Source organism: Quercus robur, chromosome 9 (assembly GCF_932294415.1).
Source record: "Quercus robur chromosome 9, dhQueRobu3.1, whole genome shotgun sequence".
In the NCBI taxonomy this organism is placed as follows: Eukaryota; Viridiplantae; Streptophyta; class Magnoliopsida; order Fagales; family Fagaceae; genus Quercus; species Quercus robur.
In genome coordinates, this window is record NC_065542.1 from 51,089,893 (window position 1) to 51,101,973 (window position 12,081).

Here is a 12,081-nt window from a genome sequence, read left to right on the forward strand (position 1 = left end):
TAATACTTAATAGTATTAAAAAAAAAAAAATTAAATATGCTTTATAAGACCCTAGTTCAAAATTTTTTTTTTTTTTTTTATTCACATCAGATTATTAAAAATAAAGGCATAGGTAGATTCACTGAAAACACCCTATTTATCATAGTATATTGTATACACTAAATATAGTATGTTGTTTACACTAAACACTGCTGGAGAAATTTGTACAAGAGGGTGTGACAGAAATTAGTTCAAACCCAGTTGGCTTGCCAGTTGATTTCCACTTATCAACAGAAACTCGTTTCAGATCTTTTTTGTATTCTGCCAAACCAAAATCTGCTAGGTGTGGGTAAAGGTTTTTGCCAAGCTGCATTTTTCAGAAACATATACATTAGTTAACCACCTTCAAGTAAAAATAAAAATTCTGATACTGAATTTAGAAAATAAAAATACCAACTGAAAACAAGATCAAGAACTTAAGGAAGATATTTACAGGAATATTTGCTGGTTTTACATCCCTATGCACAATCCCAAGGTTGTGGAGATATTGCAAAACCTTCTGGAGAAAGGAAATAAGAGGAAAGGAAAAACATTGAGAGATTGTCCAACTGAAACCTTTAGAAAACTTAATTTGACGATAGACTAAACATAAAGTTTTATATAGAACAATGAATTTATAAAAACATTTAAACATAAAGTTTTATATAGAACAATGAATTTATAAAAACATTTAATTGATGAGTGTGCACTACAATATCACATTCCTCCTGTTGTCAAACTAAGCAATGCACAAAATTTTCTTGAAAGAATAATAAGTAAACTCTATTTCTGCACTTCTCTTTAATTATTGTTGCAAATGTAACATGGTCACCAAACTTCATTTTTCAATTTCATTTTCATGTAGTCCTTGCCATAATTTGCGCTTTACATTCTTCTGATATCCAATAAATACTTCTATTATTATTCACAAATTACAAGCCATTGACAAAAAATACACTGATCAACCTATACCAAATTCACATAACTCATTGAACCACTATAAGGAACAACTCAAGCATGTATGATAAAGGTTTTATTTTTTTTCATAAGGAAACAATTTAAGCAGAAACCAAAAAAGAGACAACCCTATAAAACTCTCAAGAAATTATTTTTCATTATGGAGTATTGTCTAGTATAATGACTTATATTAGTATATGTATATTAATAATATTATTTTCTAAATCATGAACAAAAGTTAGACAAATTTCATATGCACCTTTCTGTAAAGGTTAGCTCTGAAGGTCATAAAATTATTGATTATTTACAAATTCCCCACCCCCTAAAAGGGGAAAAAATAAGTTACAAAAGTTATATACAACTTCTGATAAAAGATTTTAAAGGCTATCATCTAGCATCTACAAAACATACTATCTCGCGTGATTGAATACATGAAAGATACACGGATTCATCAAATACCTCAAAGTTGATATAAATGTGATGAAAGATAGTAATTGCAACTCTTCATTTCAAAGTAAAACATTTGCTAATTTTATGAATCCAAATGATGAATATACTTCTTCCACACTTGGGTTTGTTTGGCTTAGGAAAAATGAGACCTGAGAAATAAATCCAAAATTAAAGTATCAACACTACTAAGCAATAAGCACTGCTCCTATCGTAACCACTACTGTATGTGCTCCACTATTGATATATTAGTGACGTATGGGATGAATGAGATGCACAAACTGAACCTGTTTCTGGAAATACATTGCCAAGACTTTCATCATCAACAACCCAACAGATTCACAATGCTAAGTGTAAACATAATACATATATAGATCTGCAATTTTCTCTTAAATGAATCAAATTTTTCAAAAATTTGATATCTGAGACTGAGAGCAATTACTTGCTAGCTTCAGCAATAGGAGCAATGCCCGAAACAAAAACACAAAAACAAATAAAAACTAAACACAAATCAAATGAAACCCAAATCTCCAAATCACTAAACCTAAAAAGCAAATCAAAACCCATTTCATTTCAGCCAATAAATAAAGAGAAAGAATCGCATGAGAGAGAGAGAGAGAGAGAGAGAGAGAGAGAACGAACCTGCTGGTTGAGTCAGATTCCTTGCCACAGAGGAAGATGATGGACGAAGAGGGACACTGGAGAGAGAGAGCAGGTTATAGAAGAGAAGGAAACGGTGTAGGATGATGGAATCTCAAAATCGATTTTATTAAACTCGAATTCCCCTTTTTACCCCCCATGAAATTTTTTTTAACCTAAGTTCAAGTATAGTGAACTCGACTTCTACGTGGCTTTTTTCCTTTTTTTAATCCATGTCAGACTTATTTATATGCTGGAAGACGAGTTTACCATAATCGATTTTGGTTGGAAGTCAATTTTGCGATACTCGACTTCCAAAAAGAGTCCAATTAACTAATAAACTTCGAACACATGCCATCCACCTAAAATTTTTCCAGAATTATACTATTTGGCAAATTTTGCCAACATTTTGAATATACCTCAAATAAGCTTTAATGGGTTAACAAATACACAAAAAAGATTGTTTTTAGATATTGCATGTTTTTTCAAAGGGGAGAACATAAATTGCATAAGAGATATACTGGAAAGTTTTTGCTATTATCCAGACTACAATATTGGTGTTCTTAAGGACAAATCTCTCATAACTATTGATGAACATGGAACTTTGTGGATGCATGATTTGCTACAAGATATGGGTCAAGAAATCGTTCATCATGAATCTCCTAAAGAGCCTGTTGGATGTAATAGGTTGTGGATTTATGATGATGTCATTCATGTGTTGAAGAATAATATTGTAAGTTGACTAGTACAAGCCTAAACTTAAAGAAGTATTTATGTTATTATAAATTTTTCTAAGAATTTACCAATTATTTTAATTTCATTGTTTTTGTTTATTAGGGAACAAAGGTAGTTGAAGGCATAATGCTAAATATACCTATTTAAAAAGTGGAACACCTGAGTGCTGAAGCCTTCTCAAAAATGAAAATTTTGAGATTGCTTAAAATTAGTTGTGAGAAACTTCTAGAGGACTTCATGAATGGTAATATGCAACTTCCAAAAGACCTCATTAGAGGTAAGGTGCAACTTCCACAAGGCCTCAGTTATCTTTCTAATGAGTTACATCTTCTCAAATGGCATGGATGTCATATAAAATGTTTACCAACCAATTTCCAACTAAACAAACTTGTCGAATTGAGAATGCATTATAGTGGCATCAAACAACTATGGAATGGAAACATGGTAAGATTTTTAGTTATGCAAATGTGCATTTTATTCATTTTCATTAAGGCTTGATTTTATCTAATATATATATATTTTTTGGTTTATAGAAAAATTTAGACGAGTTAAAACTCATTGACCTAAGTGACTCTCAAAACTTGATTGCGCTTAAGCAATTGATTTTTCGACATTGTACAAGACTATATAAAATTCATGCATCTATAGAAGATCTCAAAAAACTTATTCGATTGGATTTGAATGGTTGCAAATGTCTTGAAAGCCTTCCTCACAAGATTAGATTGGAAGCACTTGAAATTTTCAATCTTGGTGGTTGTTCAAGACTAAAGAAGTTTCCAGAAATTGTAGGAGACATGTCACGTTTGTCGAAACTTTGTTTTAGTGGGACAGTTATAAAATATCTACCATTATCAGTGGAGTATTTAACTGGCCTTCTTGAATTGGATCTAAGGGACTGTAAAAACCTTTCAAGTCTTTCAAATGCATGTTGTTGTTTGATGTCTCTAAAAATTCTCAATCTGGCTGCTCAAAACTTGATGAATTACTAGAGAATTTGGGTAATATTGAAGGCCTAGAAAAGCTAGACGTGAGTGGAACTACTATAACAGGGCTACCTTTGTGGATGTGTGGGGCTATAATCTAAATCATTCAATAAGCTCCTAAGTTTTCCTTTAATGCAACAAAAAAGAAGTCTTGATCTCATGGGCATGATAGAGTGTTGTTTACAAGGCTTCTCGTTTGGTACATATATTTAAACACAACAACATTACAAGTATTTTCACACACTTTTTCACCTATACGTATTTTCAAAAAAACTAAAAACTGTTGTTTAAATACACGTACCAAACATGCTCTAAGGTCTTTGATGAAACTGGATTTAAGTTATTGCAATATTCGAACGGTCTTGTTTGGTTTGGTGCTAACTCAATTTTCATATCTCAACACTCAAATATCATCACTCAAACTCATTACTCAATTCTCATATCTCTAACTCAATTTTCCCATAATTCTATTGGTAGTGTGTTTGGCTAGAAATTCTCAGTGGTATTTCAATTCAAAAACTCAATTTTAAGTAAAGTTGTGGAACCCACAAAAATTAATGCTCAGCAAAATGCACCCTCTCCACTTCACATCTTCATCTCTTTAAACATAACCCAACGGCTACAACATGAAGATAAAAGAAGAATGCAAAGTGGGGGAAAAAAAAAAGGCTTTGATCTCATAAAATAAACCTAGAAACTGAAGCCAAAAGATCTCAGTTTTAAGTTTTAAGGGTTTGGTGTTGATATTTGAAACTCTAACTTCATATCATTAACCCATAAGTAGCATAAACATCACAAACCGAAAAAATATCCAAAAAAAAAAAAAATCTAAAAAAAATCTAGTTCAAAAATCAAAGCCAAAAATGCCTAGAAAAGACTGTAACAACCCATCAAGAAAAAAGAAAGAAAAAAAAAAGGGTATGAAGAAAGAAAGAAAAAAATCGGTGTGAAGAGATGAAGAAAAATGAAGAAGCAGCTAAGAAGAAACAAAGAAAGAAAAGAGAAGAGAAGAATGGCATTGGAGTGAAGAAGGAAGAAAGAAAAAGAAAAAAAAAATTTAAAAATAGAAAGAAAGAGTGAACCAGGCGTGTGACACGAAGAAAGAAAGAAAATTGATGCAATATTTTAGGTCGGTCCATTATTTTTATGTTTTTACTAAAATATCATGTAACTCATAGCACAGACATGTGAAAACACTAAAATTGTGTTTTCAGATCCAATCATCCAAACTCAAAATTTTCAATCCAAAACTAAGCCAAACACTTTATCGGAGATTGTAGGAAACTAGCATTAAAAAACTAACTATTCAGTTAGTTGGCCCCGTTTGCAAACAATTTGTGATTGTAACAACTCGAGCCTTAGAGGGTCGATTTAGGGCCTCTAAATCGAGCCTCTAAGGCTCGGTTTACCTGGTTTTCTATGCCAAAAGTCCACGTGGAGTACACGCAGAAATCGAGTGTCTGAGACTCGATTTCCACGTGTACTCCACGTAGAAATCGAGTCTCAGACACTCGATTTCTACGTGGAGAACACGTAGAAATCAAGTCTATGAGACTCGATTTACTTAAAGTAAAATCGAGTCTCAGAGACTCGATTTTCACACAGTCAAACCCCACACTCACACGTCTTGGTCGTGTCTATGTTTTTTGTCTTGGGCGTGCAGAGAATATCTGACATCAAGTCTGTTTTTGAACCTTACGCTGACCAGCTACTGTGTTGTATTTTTGGTCTCTTGTGTGCCATCAAGTCCATGCAGAGAATATCTGACATCAAGTCTGTTTTTGAACCTTACGCTGACCAGCTACTGTGTTGTATTTTTGGTCTCTTTTGGGCGTGCCATCAAGTCCATCAAGTCTGTGTTTTTGTGCAAAGCTGACCAGCTATTGTGTTGTATTTTTGGTCTCTTTTGGGCGTGCCATCAAGTCTTTGTTTTTGAGTGATTGGTCATGTCATTTTGAATGTGCAAAGCTTATAAAGAAAAGTCTGACCAGCACTGTTTTGGCATTGGTCATATCCGTGTTTTATTTTTGGGTGATTGGTCTGTAATAAAAAACTCTCACACAACCTCTCACACAACTCTCAGAAAATATTTTGACTGCCTCACACAACTCACACCCTCAGCAACTTCTATCACAAAACCTCTCTCAACAACTCTCACAAAACATCATACAACTCTCATAAACTCTCATACATCAGCAGCAAAACATTGCTCCTCTCACTCTCATACAATCTCCGCAGTATATTTGCTCATCCTCATGTCAAGTAAGGGTCTCCTCCTCACTATCTAGTTGGTTGTTTAGTGTATATAGCTGCTTTAAAAAGTGTTGCTTGCATTGAATTTGTCATGCCATTTCTTGATAAAATATTTGTTTGTATTAAATATTTATATTTGTTTCCTAATAAGATATTTGTTTGTATTAAATATTTATATTTGTTTCCTAATAAGATATTTGTTTGTATTAAATATGTATATTTGTTTCGTAATATTAGTTTTTTTTTTTTTGAGTAACCGGCCTGGAAGCCCAAGCAGGGCTCCTTATGTATATTAGTTGGTTGTTTAAATATGTATATATATTTATATTTATACAACTATATGTTTAAATATTTATATATATATATATATTTTTTTTTTTATATTTATTTATATTTATATTTATAGAAATATATTTATATATTTATATATTTATAGAAATATATTTATATATTTATACAACTAAATGCAAATATAAATATAAATATATATATATATTTATATAAATATATAGATTTATATAAATATATGTATATATTTATAAATATAAAAATATGTATATATTTATACAACTATATATTTATATATTTATATAAATATATAAATAATAGACACATAAGGAAAGAAAAAAGAAACAGGTTCAAAGAATTGTGCAACCTCCAACTTTTATGAAATTCCAACCATGAGAAAGACATTATTGAATACAGTAAAAGCTATGAAAATAATTGGGTCACCGGTCCAGTTGCACCTAATTAAGTAGATAGCATTTTTCCATTTTCTGGATGACATAAAGCTGATGACATATTAGCAAATTCGAAACAAATTTATTGTCATGACGGATTTTTTATTGTATGATTTTTATGATTTAGAGTCAAAATTTGAGTTTGTATATCACATCTAGTATATTTCACTGTATATTAATGCCTTGATTTTCAAATTAGATGATATGTCTAATTTGATTGATCATGATCATATTCACATTAGTGTTTTTTTTTTTCTTTTGTCTGATGAACCCTGCTCTATGTTATTTCATTAATAGTAGTGTAATAGGGTATGCCATTAATTTCCGTAGCACTGGAATGATGATATTTTTATTTATATTTTTGTTAGAGCTAAGTTTAAAATTTGTAATGGGGGTGAGTTTTGTTTTTAGTTTTTTTATTTGTTTGAGTACGAAATTATAATGATTGAGTGTGTTTGTATGTGATGTGGGGTGAGTATATGCAATTGTTACACTTTTAGATCCCTTGTAATTTTTGTACTTTGAGTAGATAGAAAAGGTTTTGTAATTCGAACATAAATGAAAGAGATAAAATATGTCACTAACATAAATTTCCTTGGCTTGGCTCTCTAATAGGTTCACAATCTTTGAAGAATATTGATATAAATGTATACTTCGGTGGACCTCTTCACAATCCTGAAGGGATTGACGGATTCCCATTTAGAGGGGAGGGTATCGAATGCTACTACATGATGTTACGTCGTAAGTTGAAGACGTTGAATGATTTGAAGAGGAAAATAATGGACGAATTGAAATTGAATCGTACTTGGTATGACATTAAGATTATTTATCGTTACCCACAAGAAGTCCTTCATGAACGGATAAATTATGGGTATATGGCGATCAAAGAAGATAAACATGTAAAGATGATGTTTAATAGGATCCAGAAAATGCCCCAAGTAAATGCTGCTGAGTTGTATGTAAGTTTGGAGGCGCTTGCAGATAACACTACTGAGGTGGTGCAAGAAACAACTACGGCTTTACAATTTACAGCCCTAGATGATAGATGCACTACAATGGGAGGGTATACAATGGGAGGGTATACAATGGAAGGGTATACGATGGGAGGTTATATGCTCCCATCTCAAGATCATGTTGCTAATACTAGTGAAACCCTCTATCCTCAACAGACACATTTAGAGGAGGAAGACGAAGACGAAGATCATGTTGCGAATGATGGTGAAAATGTTGAGGTTGTGGATGAGTACGAAGAGAGGATTGAGCAAGGCGACTTTGAGAACGATGTGGATGAACATGAAGTCGTTCCCAATTTTGAAGAGGAAAATATGGAGCACCATGATGAAGGTGATGCAAATGATGATATTGGTGTCCAGCATAATAGAAATACGACCACTGGCTACAGACCTCCTGCTGAGTCATTCTACTCAAATACTTGGGAAGATATGGTTGATCCTTCACGTCTTCAGATACCATTTGTCTCTACTTGGGAAGATGGGATGCATTTTTCTAAAGGGTTGGCTTTTGCAAATAAAGAGGCGGTGAAGCATGCATTGATAATATATGCAGCAAATGATAATAGAAATTTTATAATCCGGAGGTCGACTAAATCGAAATTGTGCGCCGCATGTGTTGACGACAACTGCAAGTGGTATGTTGGGGCATACATGAAGACTAAATTCAATGGTATGTGGATGGTCACGTCTTATGTGGGTCCACACACTTGTATACCCTTTGGCCTAAAAAGAGATGGTAGAATGATGGATTCGTATTTTGTTGCATCAGAAATTATGGGAAAATTGCAAAAAAATCACACTGCACGTATTGATGAGCTGTGAGAGATCATACGTACTAAGTATAATCATGAGCTTTCTTACTATAAAGTATGGGACGCAAAACAAAAGGCAATTGCTAAGATATTTGGGGATTGGGAGGAGTCTTACCAAAAGTTGCGAAAGTTGTTGTTGGCATACTTGGATGAGGACTCAGGTACCCAGTACAGCTATCACACCATACCTAGGCCAGACGAAGGTACTGCGTTACTACGCTATGTATATTGGGCATTCGCTCCATGCATTACTGCATTCCAATATTGCAGGCCAGTGATTAGTATTGACGGGACTCATCTGTATGGTAAATACAAAGGGGTATTGATGATTGCAATGGCAACCGATGCTAACCAAAAGGTTTTGCCTCTCGCCTTCGCGGTTGTGGACAAGGAGTCAGGGGCTAGTTGGGGGTGGTTTTTAGAGTGTCTCAGGACTTCCATAGAGCATGTCATACCTAACGATGGTATTTGTATTATTTCTGACCGACATAAAGGTATTAAATGTGCCATTCGAGAATGGCCTAGACGTGAGGACGGAAGAGAACAGGTATATCACCGATATTGCCTTCGACATGTTGCTAGCAACTTCAACAGACACTTTGATAACCCGATTCTAAAGGCATTGGCCTTGAAAGCTGGATATGCGAGTAATGAAGCTAAATTTAAGTCCATAATGGAAACCATTAAGGAGGCCGAGATTAATTTACTGAGGGGTGTAGACCCTACTGATACGCGGATTGAACGTTATATGCCGTACATATATCTAGTGAGTGAGGATGTGGAGAAATGGACCCAGTCACATGATGGTGGAAGACGTTACGGGGCAATGACAACCAATATCTCCGAGTGCTTTAATGGGGTACTTAAAGGTGCCCGCGGTTTGCCCATTGCTGCAATGGTTCATTTCACTTGGTGCAAACTTGTTGCATATTTCCACGATCGACATAAACAAATTACTTCTGATTTCTCTCGAGGTAAGCTGTGGAGTGATTATGCAATGGAGATCTATAGCAGAAATGAGCAGAAAATTGCAGGACACACTGTGAGGAATTTTAATCATGCAGAGGGTGTATATCAGGTGGTTACCCCGTACAATGACCATAGAGGTGGAGGGGGAAACCACAGTCATGAAGTGCGCATATTTGCTAGAACATGTGGTTGCAGAAAGTGGCAAAACTTGAAGATCCCTTGTTCACATGCAATTAAAGTTCTTCAAGGTCTGCATCTCAATGCGACCAACTATATTGACCCATGTTACAGTTTGAACAACGCCATTCTCACATATTCACATAATTTTGTGGTACCAAAGTCAGAGTCTGAGTGGAGGAACGTTTCCGGACCACGATGGGTGCCTGACCCACTGCTGTTGCGGGGCATAGGTCGTCCTGTGAAGTCAAGAATAAGGAATGAAATGGATGGGGTACGGCAAGAACGGAGAAGCCGGAGGGAAGATCCGAACTTAAGGGAGACTCAACCGAGGCAACGATGCAAAGTGTGTCATCAAGAGGGGCATAACCGTAGAAGTTGTCCCAATTCCCGTGGGGCATCGACAAGTGGTATTGCTATAAACTAGGCAAGTGCCCTCACTGTTTTTATATAATATATTCAGAATTTCATTTTGTTATAGTTCTTTGCATTTGGAAACTAATGACCGTATTTTAATTTTTGGCAGGCAAGCGGAAACTCGATTTTGCTAAGTGACATTGTACGTGGGACTTGTGGTTATCTTCTGTATGGACAAGTGCTAGGTGACTATGTAGAGTCTGTTGTATCAGTATGGAGAAGTGCTTGGTGACTATGTAGAGTATGTAGTATCAGTATGGTTTAGTATGGACAAGTGGTAGGCAAATATGGAGACTATGTTGTATTTATTAGTTGTTATTTTGGTAATTGTTGAATTTTGTTGTAATTGAACTATTTGCTGTCTATTGTACTTGTTACTATAGTTGCGTTGTGCAGCTTTTGCCTATAATGCCAGCAATTATATTACTTTGGCATTAGTAGCTACTACTTTGGCAAATTCAACCACAGGGCCCTCCTTTGAAGCGATGATAGCTAGTATTGAATGTTTTTTGTCCGTTAATAGGGAACCTATAATGGGTATGAATAGTAACTGTTTGAATCCAGTTGTTTGCATATGATGTACGAGCCATTTACCAGTATCATATGCTTGTATGTACTTGTTTACCGCTGCTCATGTTATGTGTTCTGGATCTAGTTTACTGCTGCAGGGGAAGGGAAACCAATTATGGTTTACTGCTGCACGAGTAGGTGCCAAAAACCAAAAAAAAAAAAAAAAAACCCAGTGGAAATCGACTCTCTGATAGTCGATTTCCTATGAAAATCGACTCTCTGAGGGTCGATTTCCTATGGAAATCGACTATAAGATGGTCGATTTCCACTGGGGGATTTTTTTTTTCTTAATCCCAAGTTGGGAACTAATTTCAACAGGCAAGTGAAAAGGGGTATTTTTATAACTTATTGCTTTAAATAGAAACGTATAGATGTAAAAAGTCACGACGGATATAACAATGAACTCAACTTTCCTATTTTGTGCATAAAACTAACTACAATGCTGAAATTAAATTGCAAGAGTCAAATTAAATGAATTAGGTTATTTGTCTCCATATATTGCAAGGACATACCTTAATGAAATTTTAGACTAAAGAGAACCACACCAAGTCTAAAAGCTCAAATTTGAAACTTTCTTACTTTATCACACAGGCTTTAATGTAAGACTTTGATAGACGGTATATTGTAACCATTAAAAAACAGGTACTAAGCATAAAAATAGAATTCAAACGCCACTCATCTCAGCGAATCATGCTATATTATTCAAATATTTGCATTCATATTCACGATAAAATCACAAGGCTGGTACAGTTTAAGTGCCAAAAGAGAGAGAAAAAAATTTCAGTAATGTTTTTTTACACATTAAAACATATTATTTGAAATATAGTACCAAACACATTGACGTGTCTCTACGCCCCTTAGCATTCCAACTGTCTCCCTAGTGGTGTAAGACATTGACGTGCCTAGAGAGACCGTCCTCACACATTCCACCGATGAGATTGAGCTATAATCCATCATTGATCCATTCTTCACCAAATTGACCCCAACATTCAGCTCTCCACAATCAGATTGATAGATCAACTCATTATTGAAGATTTCAAGCTTCCACTGACCCTTACGTGCCACCTAAAGCCTTGAAGTCACATCCTATGCACTACACATGACACCACCCAAATAGACTTATGGTGGGTTAGGTTGGGTTGTGTTGGTGGGTTGGATACACACTCTACACAGGAAGAGCGATAACGATAAATTTGAACTTAGAATATTATAATATTCTCTTATATAAATGGAGAATATGTTATTATAGTGATTTTTTTAAAAATATATTATAGTTAGTTGACTAATTTAAACATATCCAAGAAGATTTTTAAAAAATTGTACACCCCCATTCTATGGAATACATGTTACA

General features: G+C 34.5%; 1 protein-coding gene and 1 long non-coding RNA gene across 4 annotated transcripts in view; one reads left to right on the forward strand and one right to left on the reverse strand.

Annotated features, from left to right (window-relative positions):
* The window catches only part of LOC126698962 (adenylylsulfatase HINT3), a 67,329-nt gene that overhangs the window by 10,822 nt on the left and 44,426 nt on the right, over positions 1-12,081 (forward strand). The window lies entirely within an intron of this gene.
* LOC126698964 (uncharacterized) lies at positions 56-2,169 on the reverse strand. The gene is made up of 3 exons (XR_007646655.1): positions 2,065-2,169; positions 473-538; positions 56-346 (listed from the first exon to the last, which is right to left on the reverse strand). It is a non-coding gene; the product is annotated as an uncharacterized LOC126698964 (long non-coding RNA).